Source organism: Mustela nivalis (genome assembly GCF_964662115.1).
Source record: "Mustela nivalis genome assembly, chromosome: 8".
Lineage (NCBI taxonomy): Eukaryota > Metazoa > Chordata > Mammalia > Carnivora > Mustelidae > Mustela > Mustela nivalis.
The window spans coordinates 5274325-5292292 of record NC_139027.1 but is presented as its reverse complement, the minus strand read 5'-3'; the positions used below and the strand labels follow the sequence as shown (position 1 = coordinate 5292292).

The following is a 17968-nucleotide window of genomic DNA, read 5'->3' as shown; positions in this document are numbered from 1 at the left end:
CTGCAACCTGTTTGAACCTGGCTTGGCCAGCTCTGCGTGAGGCCAAGGTAGAAGCTGTGTCTATTGAAAGGGAGCTGTGACCGGCTTCCGCGTCCCGCACTGTATCCCACAAGCTCATCTCACCGCCAGCCCCCGTCCCCCAACCCCGCCCAGCTCCTTCATCAGCCTGTTTTTCCAGAAAAGGCGAAAGAAACATTCGCCCTGGCTGGATACGGATCGTCGGGCCGCCTGTGTCCTGCACACTGAGGACATTGTTCAAGACAGTGCCACCTCTATGAAAATATTGGTTCTGTAGCATTGCCAAGATTTCTGAGTTAGCTATCAACCAGCTCTCCTTGTGAAAGCTCAATCTGCCTTCTGACAGGTTTAATCGGCGTGCAATCCTTTCCAGGAAAAGTTCATGGTATTTGTGTACATGTCCCCCCTGTACCCTGCTTGTCACCAGTGGCCACTGGGCACTGGGGTGGGGGCGGTGTGAGACTGTTGTCTCCAGGGCAGAATTCAGCAATTGTAACACAGAAAAGGGCAAGAGAATTCTTGCTCGAACAGGCTGGGAAAGATGGCATCTCTGTGTCATACTGATGTGTCTTTAGGGAACACCTTTAGCCAAAGATTAAAAGGAGAAGTGTCCCGGCGGAGGGAGAGCCATTGTTTGAGCTCGAACCTTCGGTGTTTAGATTCTGAGACTCTCATTAATGAGGATTTTGAACCATAGTTATCTACTGGCTTGGAAAAGAAAACAGTGGTATTTCCTTTGATGTAATCACCTTGGAAAACAGAGTGTTGCAATTCGAGGCTCTAAGCGAACTCGGCAATCTGTTTTTTTTTATAAAATCATCTTATCCGGATATGTAAATTGACAGGTAAAATTTCCCTGAGAAGGTGGTTATTTTAGCCATTACTCCACTTGGGCTTAGAAAACATTATTTTCAAGTTCCAGAAATAAATAAGGAGCGCCAGACTTATGCAAACATTAGGTTAATATTAAAAAAAACTAAGCATAGCCCAAAATTCGTAATAAAACATGCTGGACCTTTGAAGTAACTGATTTAATGATGTAGAGTGCATGAAGGGCAATAGTTTGATGCAATCATCAGTTTCCTTCCGCCATTCTTGAGCCTGTCCACGTTTTGTAAAAATGGCTGTTTTGTATGACAGACTTAAGAGTAGCGAGGACATTAATAGAGAAAATTAAATAATCCCGGGGCCAGTGGGCTGGGAAGTCAGTCTGGGGGCCTGCGGCCTCTTCTCGGCTCCTGAGAGGCTGTGGCTGAAGTGATTAACCTTTCTGGGCCTCAGCTTCTCCATCTGTGAAAAGGGAATCCTGTGCATCAGCTGCCTTACAAGGCGGTAAGATGAGTGAGCCAGCTCTCGGGAAGAGAAGTAAGGAGAAGGCTTGGAGACTTCGGAATGAAAAGCAGCGAGGGAATAAACCACACCCCTCCCCCATCCCCACGCCTCTGATTTTGGCCCCTTTGGTGTATGTTATCCTGTGCTGCCGTGTTGATTTGGCCCCGTTACTCAAAAATATTCAAAGCAAATATTAACTCAAGATAACGCAACGTGAGCAGCACGAAAGCCAATTAACCTGGAGAAAGAAAATATCACCGTATTTTAAAGCTGTGGCTACGCGATGCTTCCAGGATGGCTCATAAATTCCTGGTTGGTGGCAGCAAGAACATGTTTGAGAAATTAATGCCGGGGTATCTCAAGGCAGCTTAATAATCATGTCAGATCTGCACACTGTCCCCATTGCTGAGACTCTTCGTGGCTGATAAGGTGCTTGTTAGAGAAATGGGAACTAAATTTATAGTCGGCTTCTGCGGAGCCAATTTACATGTTGTACTGTTGGAGCTGAGAGCTGAAGGGAATGTGCTTGAAGCCAAAATTGGCTTTGTGGCTCTGGTTTCCTCTGCTCAGCACCACCTGCCTCCAATCAAACTGTCCAATTACAGGAAACAATTGTTTTCTTGCTTTCTGGGAAGTGAAGAAATTCATCCAGTAAAGGCCTGATTTCTAAATGCTTCTCCCCCTTCCCCACCAACCCCCACTCCCCAAAAAGAAAAAAAAAAAGAGTAGGAAAACCCCAAATCCGAAACATCAACACAGCTTTGGGGGAGTCAGTGGGTCTCGAGCAAACTACTTTCCAAGTTCAAAAATCAGAAGCATGCGGTTGGTGCCTTTTGGTCTTATTGAACACAGACACCTGATCTGTAATTACATCCCATAATAATGTTATTAGTCCATTCAGAAGAAAGACTCTCCCTTTTAAGATGTGAGGTGGTAATTAAAGGCTGTGAATTTCACAGGTGAAATCTTGCAGAAAGTGAGATTTTAAAGGCAAAGATTTTCGTGATTTAACTCTGGCTGATTAAACTTTCTTCTCAAAATAAAATCTTGTATTTGAAACAATGAAATTGATGGCAATGATACTGTTTATCTCTTGGCCCAGTCTCATTTCTTTAAACTCTGATTTGACTTGCTGAAGCTTACTTCTCAGAAATGGTTGAAGGAGGGGCAGAGAGGCTAAAAGGACAATGGACCGTCGGCCGCATGTAGGTGGAATTTTGCACATGCAGGGTGCGGACGCTGAATACATGATCCCCTCCCCTTAAAACAGATAATGTTTTAAGGGAACTAACAAACAAAACTCACTTGCTGTGTTTCTGTGTCACTGCCTGAGTTTTGCTTTTTTAGGAAATAAAAACAGAACTGCTCAATATTTCATGATTCAGTTAAAAAATGACCTCATGAAAACCCCTTATAGGTACTTTTTCATTTTGTTCCACCAAGGCCTTTACCTGCCTGAGACAACCTCCAAAAACTTACTCACACGACTTTGAATTTTTGCCACATCTGGAATCCACTTACGTTATTGCAAGGGAATAATCCCACCCCACTCCATGAGGTCTCCCATGCTTCGGATGTTGGCTCCAGAGTGGTGCTGTTTTCCTCCTCCAGGAAGCCCCCCTTGATCTGAGCAGCTCTCACTTTTGTGCCTCTTCAGCCCTGCTTCAGCCTCCGTCCCAGGTGGTGGTTTCACTTCTGCCCCGCAGAGCAGCCCTCTGGGAATATGAACTCCTTGAGGACCAGGCTACTTCTTCTCCAGTTGGTAAATGAACAGGTGGATTATTTCCTCCCATTTCTCCCATGTCCCTAAGAGACTTTCTTCCCCACTAGAACTCCAACCTCAGCACCTTTTCCTCCCTGGGTGACCTCATGTACTCTCATGAGGTCGCCTGTAACCTGTGGCCTACAAAGGCCCAGAAGGAGGTCTTAGTTGGGCCTGAAGCATATGCACAGGGTCTAGGGTCTGAGTGGGTATAATCACTTGTGTCTTAATTTTCTTACCAAATGGGGGTGAAATATACCAGCAAGGTCAAGTCACTCTTCAAACCTCAGCTGTGCCCAGGTGTCACGTCTCCGAGGCCCTCCCCACCTGCACACCCTGTCTCCACCCCCACAGCCTCACATGTCTCTGGGGCCCCCCCTGATGTGGTGCCTATCAGAGCCTCTGGAAAGGGAATTTCTCCGGTGCAAGGGCTGAGTGTTACCAAGCTCTGTTTCCCTAGTGTCAAGAAGGCTCTTTCAGGAAATCTTTACTGAACGAATGGATCTGGTTTTAATGACAGTCTGTGCTCCTTCCTCCATGATGCTCTGTGTTCCCAAGAATGAGTTTCGGGTACTGAGAATGTACCAGTTCACGGTGATCTGGTGACTCAGGGGATAACTGTGGGCATGGGGGGCTTTCCAGCAACCAAGTTAGATGAAACCACATAACAACCTTCCCACCCCATGGGGTGACCTGTTTCTCAATCCTGTTGTCCCCACGTCCGTGGCTGCTGGAATCCGATGAGGCAGGGCCCTCTCTCTGCTAGTGTTTGATGAGAAAAGGGAATTGAAATGTGGGTGACTGATTTGGACCTTGAGAAGCAGATAGCATGTCATCCTCTTCTCTCCCACAGAGTGGGAACCGCTCTGTGAGAAGGGGGCTTCCTGTGAGCCCTCCTAGGCCTCCCAGAAGTTCTGTGCTGTCCCACGGAGCAGGAGGGGAAGCCTGCTGGGTGGGACTGTGCAGACACCGATGATCTGGGCTTTCACAGCCGCTCTGGGTGACTTTCCCCATTAGGATGAAAGATCTCTAATAATTCCATTCCCACCCAGATCCTCATTTTGTTTTTTTAGAGGCGAAGTGAGAGTGGAACTCTGTCCCTGATTGGGTTCATCTGTGAGGCATTTGGGCTGGTGCCTGGAGCCCCTCTCGGCTGATGGGCAGATGCTCCTTCCTCCCCAGAGCTGGTGGGACCTGGTGGGTGGGCAGAGATGGGCTGTGTTCTCCTTGCCCCCTTAGCAGTCAACAGAGGTGGAGAGATGTTTCTTTTCTGCCTTGTTCTCTCAGCTCTTACCCATCTTCAAGTCCCTCCTCCATGTATCTTTTCCTGACAATGTCCCCTCCTCCCCAGACGGCGTCAGCCCTGATCTCGCCCCTGAGACCCTTCTGGCCCCCCAGATCTGCTCATCGGTAACTCCACACATTGGATGTGGGTCGCTGCTCAGGGCTTAGCCTGCCAATGGCCTGGCAGCCTCCAGGACACACTGGCAGGAAGTGTGTCACCGATCGCTGTAAACGCAGGGCACAGTGCGGGTGACGGCTCAGTATGGATTTGTAAGGAATGAGAGAAGCATGTGGTGGCAATTAGCCCTCTGCCCAGTGGCCTTTGAAAAAATAATGCAGAGGCCCAGGCCCCACCCTGGACCAGTGGAATCAGAATCTCTGGGGCTCGGGCCTGGCCATCAGCATTTACAAAGTCCCTAAGACGGTTTCACCATGAGGATAATTGGGAGGGGCAGAAGTCAGGCTTTGGGGCCTGACTACCTCGGCTGGGATCTGGGCTTCCATCCTGACTGTGGTCTCTTCATTTTCTAAAGGGGAGGCCGGTGGGGTCAGTGGGCTGTGTTCTGGGTATGCATTAAAAAGTACCTAGTAGAGGGGTGCCTGGGTGGCTCAGGGGGTTAAAGCCTCTGCCTTCGGCTCAGGTCATGATCTCAGGGTCTTGGGATCAAGCCCCGCATCGGGCTCTCTGCTCAGTGGGGAGCCTGCTTCCCCCTTTCTCTCTGCTTGCCTCTCTGCCTACTTGAGATCTATGTCTTCCAAACAAATAAATAAAATCTTAAAAAAGAAAAAGTACCTAGAAGAGAATGCACACCCCGTGAACTTTAACCTTGCAGGTGGAAATGCTCGGTGTACTTGGGCTTGAGCTGGAAGCCCTGGAGTTAGGCAAGGCCTGGTTCGAGCAAGTTACCACATCTTTGAATCTGGGTGGGCTATGTGACTGCTACGTGGGCTAGTTGCCTCCCCTGGGAAATGGGAATAATCATGTTACCCACATCACAGAGGTGTAGGGATTAAATGGGCTAAGACGTTCAGGTAATAATATTTGATGATCAGTAGCTATTTATTATAGCTATTATTAGGTCACTGGATACTCACGGGATGAACACAGGGTGAGAGCTGGCCGAGTTTACAGAAGGAAAAGTAGGCACATACTGCCACGTAAACTTGTTACTTGGACCTCCCTTCTAAACCTCTCTCTTTAAGCCTTGAACTTTAAGGAAAAGCTGTTTGCTTTGATTTCTGACCTTCATAGATCAAAATATCGATTAGACTTTGTCTCCATTATATTATGCTAAGCTTGTGAACTTCCAATACGTTTCTGGAGTGGAAATACATTTTCATCTGCTAATTTCTGTTAACAAGGCAACAAGCATTCTTAAATAAACAATCATATTTTTAGAGAAGTGTAAATTAAAGCACTATTCTTAATTTTGCTAAACTTGTCCTCCCTCTGACTGTAATTTACTCTGACGATCGCAGTGTTCTTGTAACTGCTGACTTGGGCCGTGCTTAGCCAGCCCCGGGTTCTGGCTGTTAGAGCACGGTGAGAGAGATTCTGTTCGGGACTGAGGCCTGGGAACCGGGAGTTGGAGTTTACAAACTGGTAGCTGAGGCCCTGGCAGCCCCCTGCCCTACCTTCCCTGCTGAGGTTAATGGGGGTAAGGGAACCACGATCTAAAGGGGGTGCCATTCAGCCTTCTAGTACGTGGATGAATGGGCGAATGCATTCCGGCCTTGAAAGACCAATCAAATGCTTGAAAAGGATAGAGAAAAATTATGAATATCTAATTCAGAAAAATGATAAACCTCTAATCGGCTCAAAAACTGCTACCTGTGTGATAATAAGAGCCTCCTCCCAGAGCACACTCAAGTACGTCTGGCATTTCTGCAAAGCCCCCCACAAACCAGGTCACTTGGGGTCACCTGCTTCTGCCATCCAGGGCTGCTGTCTGGGGAACGAATGAGCTAGCTTCATACAGCTGTCATTGTCTGCTTTGAGAAGGCCACTGTCCATGGCTGAGTGCTGCCTCCAGGGGGATGACTCCCCAAGTCTCCAACCCTCAGGGGGACAGTGGGAGCTAGGTTTCCTTGCAGAGATGGTTGAATACAGCAGGCCTGCTGTCCAGCATCTCGAACATACCCAGGGATCAGCTCTGAGGCTCCCTTCCCCTGGGGTAACCCCTGGGCTGGTTGGGGAATGTAGCATGTGGATTTCCCTGACACCGGACCCCACTTATAGAGCACAATCCCTGTTGCGTGCATGGGTGCAAAAGAGTGCAGACATGTGAGTTCAGAGGAGGGAGAATCAGCCTAGGTCCTTGCTTTGCCAGCTGAGAATTCCCAGGTGCGAATGTAAAATCCAAACCAACCTCGTTAAGCAACCAACAAAGATAGCATGACTTGGGAATGCCTTCCTAGAGGGCAATTTGGCAATATTGATCAAGAGTCTTAGATATGTTCCCTGTCTTCTACTCAACGCTGTAACTCCTAGGAATCTCTTCTCGGGAACTAGTTGATGTGTTCTTAAAGACCTGTGTTTGAGGATTTCATTTTAAAATTTGTCTCACTGATATAGGTGTAAAATTGGAAACTAACAATCTTAATGTCAGAAATAGATTCTGGTATTTACGTACATCTTTTAAAATACTTTAGAAGCCTTAAATCACACTGAAGAGTAGTTAAGGATACAGGAAGATGTCTATGCCGGAACGTTAGGTTTCAGTATAGTGTGAGCCTTATCATGTAAAAACATGTCTGTAGAACATATATCTATATGTGTGTGTATCCTGAAAAGACTAGAAAGAATGCACCAGGATATGGAGAATGGTTGTCCCTGGGAAATGAGACAATCATGGAATTTTTTGTCTGTTTTCCCCTAATTCTCTCTACTGAGCATGTGTGACCCCCATCTCAGATTCTGCCAAAGTGGTGGAGGTGGACCTGTGTGAGTCTGAGGCCTGAGCCCAGGAGAACCATGGTCCCTGTGGGGTCCTGCAGGTGGCAGGCAGGCAGTTGCAGGGAAAGTCACGGGCTCCAGGTTCAGTCAAGTCTGCATTGGCTTCCCAGCTCTGCTACTGAAATGCCATTGACCTTGGACGGGTCCCCTTACTTCTAAAAGACTTAAGTTTCCTCACCTGTAAAATGGAGATCACTATAGCACCTGCGGGATTGTAAGTGAAATGATATATAGAAGGAGTTAGGACTGTCCCCGCCAGGTAGTAGATGCTCTGTAATCAGGGTGTGTGTGTGTGTGTGTTGTGGATATGTGTGTGGATGGGGATGTATTTTCACCTGATAAATGGATCCAAGGTCATTTTTACCTCTCCCTTCTTAAAATTTGGATCCACCCTTAGCACCCTCTGAGTCCACTCTCTTCATAGTCATGTGCCTAGACCATGGCTTCCCTGGGCCAGGCATACTTTGCGAGGTGGAAAAGTCAAGAACTTTGCAACTATCATCATAGTCCTGTCAACAAGGAAGTGATATGCTTGAAAGGAAGCTTTCATCACCATCATTACCATCATTACCATCATCACCATCATCGCCACCATCACCATCATCACCACACCATCATCACCATCACCACCGCCATCACCACCACCACCACCATCATCACCACCATCATCATCACCATCATCATCACCATCATCACCACCATCACCACCATCATCACCATCATCATCACCATCATCACCACCATCACAATCACCACCACCATCACCACCATCATCACCACCATCATCACCACCATCACCACCATCATCACCACCATCATCATCATCATCATCACCATCATCACCATCACCACCATCATCATCACCATCATCACCACCATCACCACCATCATCACCATCATCATCACCATCATCACCACCATCACAATCACCACCACCATCACCACCATCATCACCACCATCATCACCACCATCACCACCACCATCACCACCATCATCACCACCATCATCATCATCATCATCACCATCATCACCATCACCACCATCATCATCACCATCATCACCATCACCACCATCATCACCACCATCATCATCACCATCATCACCATCACCACCATCATCACCACCATCATCACCACCATCATCATCACCATCATCACCATCATCACCACCATCATCACCATCATCACCATCATCATCACCATCATCACCATCACCATCATCAGCATCACCACCACCATCACCACCATCATCACCATCATCAGCAACATCACCATCACCATCATCACCAGCATCATCATCATCACCATCATCACCATCATCCCAGTGTAAGGAATGGATGAGGTTCTCCGAGCTGGCTTGGCCCCTACCCCTCTTTGCTGCTGGTTCCCTCCTGTGGACTCGCAATGCTCAGGAACAGCTGTCAGTGTACCTGACCATGCCCCTTTCTGGAAAGCACTGCTGTGGCCATGAGGTGAGCTGGCTGGAAGGGAGGGGATAATGGGCACAGTGGCAATGCCAGCGACTGAGGCCATCCTGGCAGCAGGTGTGTGTGCTATCGCTGAGCCATGCCCCACGTTCACCATGGGGGTGATGCCGGCGAGTACAACAGAGCACAGGGCCAAATGCAAATTGTTTTAAAACACACAAATGAACTTGGTTCAGGTGGTGCCAGAGAATTCTTGATTTCAGCAGAGAGTTATTCTGTGTACTTTTACTGCGATCATCCAATAAAAAGGCAACTGTTCATAGAGACATTAGGTTGTCGATTTAGGAGATGCTGTCAAGGAAAGCAGGCCACAAATTTTGCCCAATTTGCTAAACTGATTTTAGCTGCCTTTTTTTTGTATCCCCCAGAGCACATCAGACCTTCAAATCTGTGTGGTTTCTCTTTGTGAAATTGTTACTCTGAACATTTAGATTCAATTTGATGGAGCGACACTCCCCTCGAAACATGCAAGGGGCCGTGGTGCCTCGGGAAGGGGCTCCCAGGTGTGTGGTGGGACTCCCAACCCCGCAGAGTTTCAGAAAGAGAGAGCATCGCGTAGTAGGATGCTGATGGGAAAACGTGGCATGGGCCGTAGGTCCTGTCAGAGAGCGGGGGTCAGGGAACAAGGAGATGATGTCACCTGCCATGGAAGGGATACCTCCATTGCCCAGCATTGAATTAAGGGGTGGTGACACGGGCCGTTGCCCAGAGCCCTGTGCTTCGGGTCCTGCATGTGATTTAGCGCTCTGGGTCCCTGCTCTGAAATTCTTCCTCATTATGAGCTTGCAGTGCTTTATTTCCACTTTGTAGCAAAGCTGTTTCTTTTTCTTTCTGGACACAGAGCTAGGCTCCATCTCTCACCCTCTCTTGCCATCAGGTTGGCCATGTGGCTAAGTCTGCCCAAAGGAACGTGTGTACCAGTTGCATGCTTGCCCCTTCCGGCCCCCCACGAGCTTGGGTCAGGTGGGACTGAGAGGTCTGGGACACACTGAGAGGGCCCTGTGTGCGCTGACTGCTCGGGGGCCGTGGAGGTGTCCTTCTGGGAGATGCTGTCAAGGAACGCAGACCAGGCGTCCCCGCTCAGGCTCCCCAGGCTGTGCCCCACCCAGGTGGCTTTGGAAGCCGGTCTCAGGGTGGCATTGCTGCTGCTGGCCAGGGTCTGGGTGTCTGGATAACTGCATGGAGCCGAAGGCCCTGCCACCCACCTCCCCGTCCCGGCCACTCAGAGCTGCCCGGCGCTCTCACAGGAGCAGAAACTAGATGTCTCTGGCATCAAGAGACTCCAGACCCGGCTCTGTGGTTTCTGCAGCAACTCCTGGTGCAATGGGCTTTGCAGAGGAAGGAAGACTGTCTCAGATGCCTCCCAGCTGACTCCCTCCCTCCGATCGTTGGTCAGAATTAAGCTCGTGTCCGTCCCTACACCGACCCTGGCCAGGGCACTGCTGCCAACGGCTTGGATAACCGGGACCTGCTCCTGGAGGCTCAGGGCTCCCCACATGTCCATGTGCTGGGCTTCGAACAGAGGGTGGTGAGAGGGACTTGTGGCAGGTAGGCGGCCGGACAGGGTTTGCCACAGGGTGCTGGACAAGGAGGACCGTGGGTTTTCCTTTTCCCAGCTTTATTGACATCAAATTGACTATATCACATAATATAAGCTTAAGGCATATAAGTGACGATTTGATCCACATATACGTCATAAAACAATCACCACAAGAAGGTAAACACCTCCATCGCCTCACATAATCACATTTTTTTTTTTTTTTTGTGGTGAGAACATCAAAGCTTTTTACTCTCTTAGCAACTTTCAGTCTGTCTTTTTTTTTTTTTTTTTTAAACAAACAACAAATATTTGGTCTTGAGCTTCTGAGGGGAGAGAGTGACCCTGTCTTTTATTTGTTCATTTTTTTGAGCAATAAGTTTTCCTGTGTCAGTTCTCATGTCGTGGGGGTAGGGCATGAAAAAAAGGGGCGTGAGACCCTGGGGAAGAGGAACCTGCCCCATGGCCGTGAAGTTTATCTGAAGATAGGAACGACCCGTGTGGATCTTCAACGATAACCATCAGCTTGAACCCTCCAGTGTTCCACCTTGAACGGCTGCCACGACACATGGTGGGAAGGGGCACACAGAGCTCCCTGGGAATGGCCACTGAAACTGGCCACTGAAACGGACCACGGGGCAGAGAGTGGTGTAGTGGTGATTGGGCTGCTGTGTAGTAGCCTACGCTTTCGGACAAATGACTGTCCTTTCAGGTTTGGTTTCTGTCCTTCCGGAATGTCAGCAGCTACAAGTCCCAGCACACCTGAGTGTCTGCCTGCAGTGGTTTAAATAGCAAGGATTTGGGTTTTCCTCAGAGAACATGAAGACCAAGATAAGTGACTGCCAGCCCTGGTTTAGAAGCTCAGAGTATTAGTGCCAAACTTTTTGCAAATTTCATGGAGTTCCGCTCACCGTGGCAATATGGCTGGTAGGACCCCAGGTGTCACGTCGGGAGCAAGAGGAAAGCGGTGGGGCACGGAGGGACATTGGGCTGGGACTGGGTGGTGCCCACCTTGCTGCCGGGGGGGCTGGGGAGTGAGGAGCAGAATGGTTAACACCGGCTTAGAGCAATCATGGCTGTCACCTCGGCCTGTCCAACGGCTGCTCTGAACCAAAGTGGGACTCTTCTAGCAAGAAACAAGGGAGGCTTGGGTACCAAACAGGCAGCAAGGAGTGTATGTCACAGTCTGCAAAGACATTTGGGGTATGGGGAAGGGTCCATAAAAACAAGGCAAGTCAGATTTGAACGCCTGCTGGCCACGAGGAGAGAGGTTCTGCGTCTGGGATCGTTTGTGACAGAATAAAGCCAGATCAAGATGAAAACCAGAGCGGAACCCGGATCAGAGCTGAGGCCGATGTCTGGAGATGAATCTAGCATTCTTGCCCGAGTTCATCCTACATTTAATCCGGCCGCTGTAAGTGTATCGGGGTGTTGAGTGTTTCTATGACAGGCCCTGAGTGTGCCAGGTTATCTGCCCAGACCACTGATGAGAAGGGCTTGACCTTCATATTTGAGCTCTTCTGGCCTGAGTGTAGCAATTCATGTGCGTTCCCATAGGCCTTCGCTATGGGCTTCCTTCGCAGTCTTTGCTGACCTGTGTCATGGGGGCAGTGCCGGCCTCTCATCATCCTCACCAGGCATGTGCCTTGAGAGCAGTGATGCCCAGTAGACGTGTCACATGAGCCACATTTGTAACCTGAAACTGTCTGGAAGCTGCTCTTTAAAAAAATAAAAAGAGACGCATGAAAATAAATGAACAACTATTTTTTAGTTACTCCAATATACAGAAGTATTATTTCAACACCTAATAGAAAAATCATTAGTGGCACAGTTTTCACTCTTTTTCATTCCAAGTCTTCGAAATCTGGTTTGCATTTTACACTTGACACGTCTCAATTCAGACTAGCGAAGTTTCAAGCGATCAGGAGGCACACGTGGCTAGTAGCTACCATACTGGAGAACACAGTTCTAGACGACACACCACACACACTTTCCCCTCATCTCAAGAGCCTGCAGAAGAGAAGAGCCTCAGTAAATACTGAAAGAACACGTGTGGCCACACTGTTGGGACTGGGTCTTTCTCAGACATGGGTATTTGAGAGGTAGACCAGGAAGCCCTGGAAGGGTGTGGAGGGCAGTCAAGAGCCTGGACTTGGGTGCACACCACGTGATATGACGTTGTCATCAGTTGGCCCAGATCAAACCACGTAGCTTCCTTATGCCTCCCTTTGTTTGTCACCTGTAAAGAGAGACAGCAACATCTATCTCGCAAGATGTCAAGAAGTTTAAATGGGAGGATGGACACAAAATGTGGGGCACCCGGCGCACAGGGGAGACAGGAGAGGCAGCAGCTCTAATTATTTTAAACTAGATATTCTGTAAGTCACAAGGAGAACTTGGGTTTTAGTAGCAACAGTGCGGTGTGGCCACAGCAGTGCTGATGTAAGGTATGGGTTCTCCCTGCTTTGGGAATTCTCCTGGGGAAATCTTAAAGCAATTCACAGTGTTTCTTGTTCTGGCTGTGGCTGGGAAAAGTCACATGCCAACCACGGGGCTTGGTAAGCATGGGCAAATGCCAAAGGAGGGTGGCCCTTGCTCTGAGAGCTGTTTACTGTTCATTGTCCCTCCAAAGCCCGAGGGTTCGGCTTTCCCTGGGAACCTGATGGCAGCCAGTCCCTTTCAGAACAGGGTGATGACTTGTGTCCCTTGCCTGCTGTCTTCTGCTCCCACCGGGTCATCCTCACATGCCTGATCGCTCTTCCCTGTCCTCCTCCAGGGGGACCACGGGTGTGTTTTGTCAAAATTAATTGTCTTGAAAGGCGGTTGTTTCGGGCGACAAGGGTTCCGTGATCATATCCAGTTTTGAAAACAAAAAATGGGCAAAACAAGCCAGACGCACAGTGACATTAAGGAGAGGCAAGGCTAACTTTATTAAAAAGCTTCTTTGTGGTATCAGGCAGGAAGTGAAATGGCTTTAAATGGCACACATTTCTCAATCATTTAATGCACCAGTAATCTTGGCATTCTCTCTTCTCTGTCCCCTGGAAGAAAAAAAAAAACAGTGCCCAGATACAACTCAGACAAAAGAGGGGGAAGGCACTGAGTCAGTGCCTCGTCACAGAGCCGCAGGGAAGACTGGTTACCCTTGCTGGGAAGCGTCTCAGCAGGGCCAGCGAGGTGCACCTGTGCAGGGGAAGGTGTGGGTTCTGTTGGCATGGGTGAACCTGGGCTGCCCGAGGAATTGCTGGGGTTTTGTTCATTCTTCTGACCAGCTGCTCCTCTCAGATCTGTTGCTGTTGGAAATACCATAGATGTCAAACATTGGATTTTATCTTGTAAGCCCGTTTTCAGAGGGTGGTAAAACCCCACCCCCCCACGTATAACATTTACTCCTCCTGCCAAATGCCATTGCTCTCATTTCTGCCGCACGTTGGTCTCTTTACCCAAGACATGAACACCCAGAGAAGCACAATTGGTAAAGCTTTTCTTGAAGAAAAAAAATGGCACTTACTTAGCGAGGACCAATGAGTAGAAATGAAAGGGGAAACCAAAGATTGATGCCACTGATAGACTCTCGCTTAGTTGTACTTTTTATGACTTATTTATAGATGTCAAACAGGATATGGCACAGGGGAGGTGTTCAGTAAATACTCCCCAATTGATTAAAACCCTGAGATATATTTGAACATCTTTAAGGAAATAGGTATACTTTAAAAAAAATGGCAGTTAATTTTTAATTGGTAACAAAAATGGTACCAGATGGAAACTTGTTGATTTGGACCCAGAGTCTGGCTGTTGGAAAATAGCTGTCCACTGGGTGTGGTGCGTAAACAATGAATCTTGGAACACTGAAAAAATACAATAAAATAAAAAAATAGCTCTCAAGTGTCATGATTTTACGATGTCTTCTAAAAATTCTCAGGATGGTTTCTCACATCCTCTCCTGAGTCTTTGCACTGTTCTGTGGTGTCGGGGGCAGGCGCCGGATAAGGCACTAAGGAAGTAAAAGGTGTGTCTCAAGAGGTAGTTGGAACTCAACATTTTTGAGCTTCCAACACCATTCTTTCTTATTATCTCTCTACCCATGTCCATCCAGCACAAAGCCCCTCTGTCCTCAGACCTCAGAGTGGAGGGCTTGGTTGCCATATTACCAGGTCCTACCCCCGCTAGACCTGGGTGATACAGTTGTCTGCTTAGTCTGTGTGTCCTGTGGGGGCTCCCCAAGGGCACAGACCCAGAATTTTTCCCTTTGACGTCCCAGTGACTCCCAAGGTATCCGGGAGGCAATGGCTCACAAACCCTGGTGCAGTGAATGAAAAGCCAGTGGTGTTCAAGTTATTAACTCGCTTTGCTGGTGGTGTTCTTCCTGCCATATTTCTCGTCTTGCTTCCTGTACTTCCCCTTTCTCCCGAAGATAAATAAGGAAGCCAGACTGCTCACCTTGCAAAAGGTTAATCCTGTTTCTAAAGCTGTTTTGGGGTTCTTTTGAGAGGCTTAAAATGTCTCCTGGATCCCTGGGAGCATCTTAGGTGAGGGGCTGGGGCCAGCAAATGCTGCCACACACCAAAAGAACTTGCCCTTGAAGTTAAATGAAAAGGTCAATTGTGTCCCTTCCCTTTTAATTCCAGTCCCCGTCATTGTCATTAGTCTGGCAGGGAACCCTGCAGCTCGGGGAAGCTTGATTTCTCCCCCTCCCTGAACTCCTTGTAGCCCCACAGTGTTTGTGGTTTTCTGTCCTTGTTTTTTGCTGCTTCAGTGTACTTGAAACAACCTTTCTGAGGCTGGAAAGGGGGGCGGCATGGTCCCAGCAGCGAGCCGGAGACTGCCCTTATGCGGGCTGTGCTGTGCTGATTTCAGCAAAGTATTTTTTTCAAACCCCGCCAACAAGTGGGCTTTCCCAGGTGGTGCTGTTGTATAAATGGTTTAAACAATGGCTACTTGTGGAGCCTTGGATCACCCGTTTGGCTCACATTTCTCCAAAAGTGCTCACGGGCTGATGGCCTGGTTACGGTTCTTCCTCGTTTCAATCTGTCTGATTCTTCTAATGCTCATCAGCCCCATGATTCCCTGTTTGATAATGCTCCAACGGTTAAAGGGAAGTCCTTGTCATCTCGGCACCTGGTTTCAGGAACAAAGTGCTCACCTCCCGGGCCGAGTAAGCCATTTCAAAATAACCTTTGTTCGGGGATCTGAAAGAGCCCAGGAACTCAGCAGTCTGGGCGGTCCTACTAGCTGGGCTGGGGAGGGTGGGGGCGGGGATTTCAGGGGACCCAGGCTTTGGCAGTTGCCATGGAGACTATCAATCATTTGATGAAACCAGCTGGGAGGGGAAGCGGGTGACAAATTATGAGACAAACACCTTCCAAGGCAGCTCTCAGTGTAGGCTCTCAGTGTAGGCTTTATTAGGGCACCTGATTGTGGAAATTCAGGGACGCTAAGAAACTTAAGGAAATGGTTCTTAACTTCCCTTAAGAAATGCATCTGATTTGTGCATCAGGAGTCTCGAGATCCTGTGTGGCGACCTCAGACCCTGACGCTAATCTTGTGTGTATGCATGTCAAGGTGGGGACGTGACCTTTAGCACCTGGCCCCCGTTGGGCTCAGACGCACAGCTTGGTGGCTGGAGTTCTCTGACTACAAAAGGAAATCCTGTTCTTGGGTTTTCTGTTTGGAAGCCTAGTAACTGGTCACTCTAGGGCCGAGTGCTCAACAGCATGGTCACAAGGTCAGCTGTCCTGTACTGAGGACTTCCTGGGTGCCGAGGCATTACCCACAGCATCTCGTTAGTTCTTACGAAAGCAAGGTGGGTGCTGTTAACTCTACGATGAGGAAGCAAAGGTCCAAAGAATTGAAATAACCTCTTTGAGGTCACAATGTTCCTAACTGCTCGAGCAGAGACCTCACAAGACCTCACAAGAGCTGGTGGTGACCCTCTCAGACTCTGGTGAAGGGATGCTCTGCCTTCTGTGGCGTTGCTAATAGGCAGCCACTTGGGGGACGGCTTCCTTGGCAAATCCAGCGGCCCCCAGGGATGCTCTTGCTTCAGTTCTCTGCAACTTTCATCAATTTGATGCACCCCCCTTCCTTGAAAGGATCCAGCCAGGACTGTCACCGGCTAACACCTGCGAGGGGTCCGAGGGAGGCCTTGGGCTTCTGCCACCCTGGGCCCTGCCAAGGGCCAAACCCATCAGTCTAATCAACTGAACATAGAACTCCAACTTCACAAAATGTCTTTCAACAGAACCACCATGAAAAAGTGGTTTTCCTGGACACTCAACAGATTTTTAAGTCTAGAGACTCAGGCACTGCTCTCTGACTGAGTTTGAGAGTTCTGTGATGACTTGGGATACGGCCAGCTCCCCTGGGGTAGTCCCCAAGACTATCATGGTGCTGTCGCCGTTCCTCGTTAGGCTTGGATTCCTGACATGGGTCTCTTTTCTCACAGGGAGGAGTCCAGCCTCCACGAGAGTCTGGAGCCAGCTGGGGTCTGGGTAACATTCTCCCGGCTACATGTCTCTTTATACCACTTCCTGAGATTTAGATCTGGTCGTGTCCCTACAGAAGGGCTGTCTTATAAGAAAGAGAAAGGAAAAGCCAGAGGCTTCCTGGTTCATCATCTTATCACAGTACCGAACAATCCCCAGGGCTTTATGAAGACTCTTCTAGGCCCATAAGCCACGACACTGGGCAAGGGTGTATGGCAGCAGCGATGACCCCAGACAGACCTGCACCTACCAGGACCATGTTGGGGAGTCATTGACCTCTCGCCCTCTTCCTCCACACCAGCAACATGACAATAAGAAGAATGTCCCTATTGCAAGGATAAGAAATAATGCAGGTTTAGGACCTGACAGCAAGTTGTTATTCGGTAAAAGGTGGCTGCTGTTGTTAGTATTATATAACGATCTTATCATTATAAACCCATCCCAATTCTGTGAGGCCTTTCTAAGCTCATAGGAGTGAAAAGGGTTCAGCTCCATTGTCCTCAGAAAAGGTCCCATCTTCATCTCCCTCCTGCAGCTCTCGGCTGCTCTGGCCACTGAACTTACCGAAAGACCACCTTGTCGTCGTATCTGAATCAAGACTGTGTCTTAATTTGATCCCTAGACTCCTAGAACCTCACAGAGCTTTGGTGAGTTGGTGGTGGGATTGAGTGTGAACACAGACCCCTAGTCCTTGTCCTGGGGAAATAGGAGGTGTTAGGCAGCTAGCTCTAGGAACTCGGTTTCTCTGATTTTGCTTAGAGGTGGGAACTAGCAGGTCTCCCCTGCCCCTAACTGTTGACCTCCAGCGTATTTGATAGGAGACTACTGACTTTCTGGCTCTCCCTTGAGGCCGAGCAGGCGGTTTAGAAGCTCCCCTGGAGATCTGGGCCAGGGAGGAAGTGCTCAGAGAGTGCTGGGCTAGCAGGAAGTGGGAGCTGTTTCTAGCACAGGCTAGAGGTATGAGAAATGAAAGTCAAGGAGGAAGTAGAGTGGAATCCGTAGGTGCCTCTAGGACAAGGAAGTGGCTTTGTTGGCAAAGGTGGAAGGAGAAAACAGTATCAAGGTTAAATGTTGGGGTGGGTGTGGATGCCGTTTCTCCTCTTGTAA

The 17968-nt window shown here is 48.8% G+C and overlaps 1 long non-coding RNA gene across 1 annotated transcript; it reads right to left on the bottom strand.

The window, feature by feature from the left end:
• Positions 1 to 13282: 13282 nt before the first annotated feature.
• Positions 13283 to 13826, bottom strand: LOC309870686. The gene is made up of 3 exons (XR_014314741.1): positions 13767 to 13826; positions 13520 to 13669; positions 13283 to 13417 (listed from the first exon to the last, which is right to left on the bottom strand). It is a non-coding gene; the product is annotated as an uncharacterized lncRNA (long non-coding RNA).
• Positions 13827 to 17968: the final 4142 nt, after the last annotated feature.